The following is a 742-nucleotide window of genomic DNA, read 5'->3' as shown; positions in this document are numbered from 1 at the left end:
GGAACATAGGGCCGGCGGGAGCACAGGACCGGATGGGAACTCTTGGGCCGGTGGGGCGCACAGGACCAAATGGGAACATAGGACCGGTGGGGCGCACAGGACCAGATGGGAGCACAGGACCGGATGGGAACACAGGACCGGATGGGAACACAGGACCGGATGGGAACTCAGGGTCGGTGGGGAGCACAGGACCGGATGGGAACACAGGACCGGATGGGAACTCAGGGCCGGCGGAGCGCACAGGACGGGATGGGAACTCAGGGCCTGTGGGGCGCACAGGACCGGATGGGAACTCAGGTCCGGTGGGGCGCTCAGGACCGGATGGGAACTCAGGGCCGGTGGGGCGCTCAGGACCGGATGGGAACACAGGACCGGCGGGGCGCACAGGACCGGATGGGAACTCAGGGTCGGTGGGGAGCACAGGACCGGATGGGAACACAGGACCGGCGGGGCGCACAGGACCGGATGGGAACTCAGGGCCTGTGGGGCGCACAGGACCGGATGGGAACACAGGACTGGCTGGGAACACAGGGCCGGTGGGGAGCACAGGACCTGCGGGGAGGACTCGGCCGGGTGGGAACACTGGCTTCTCACGGCGCACAGGCTGGTCGAACAGCACAGGGCTGGCAGGATGCACAGGATCCACCTGGGATGCAGGGCCACTGGCCTAGGCGCGGGCTGAGAGGTGCAGACTGCCTGTACCTGGGGCGCAGTGTAGGCTCCCTGGCCTTGCTGCCTGCGC

This window comes from Myotis lucifugus, unplaced genomic scaffold (genome assembly GCF_000147115.1).
Source record: "Myotis lucifugus unplaced genomic scaffold, Myoluc2.0 scaffold_888, whole genome shotgun sequence".
Lineage (NCBI taxonomy): Eukaryota > Metazoa > Chordata > Mammalia > Chiroptera > Vespertilionidae > Myotis > Myotis lucifugus.
The sequence above is the reverse complement of the archived record's forward strand: the minus strand, read 5'-3'. Positions refer to the sequence as shown.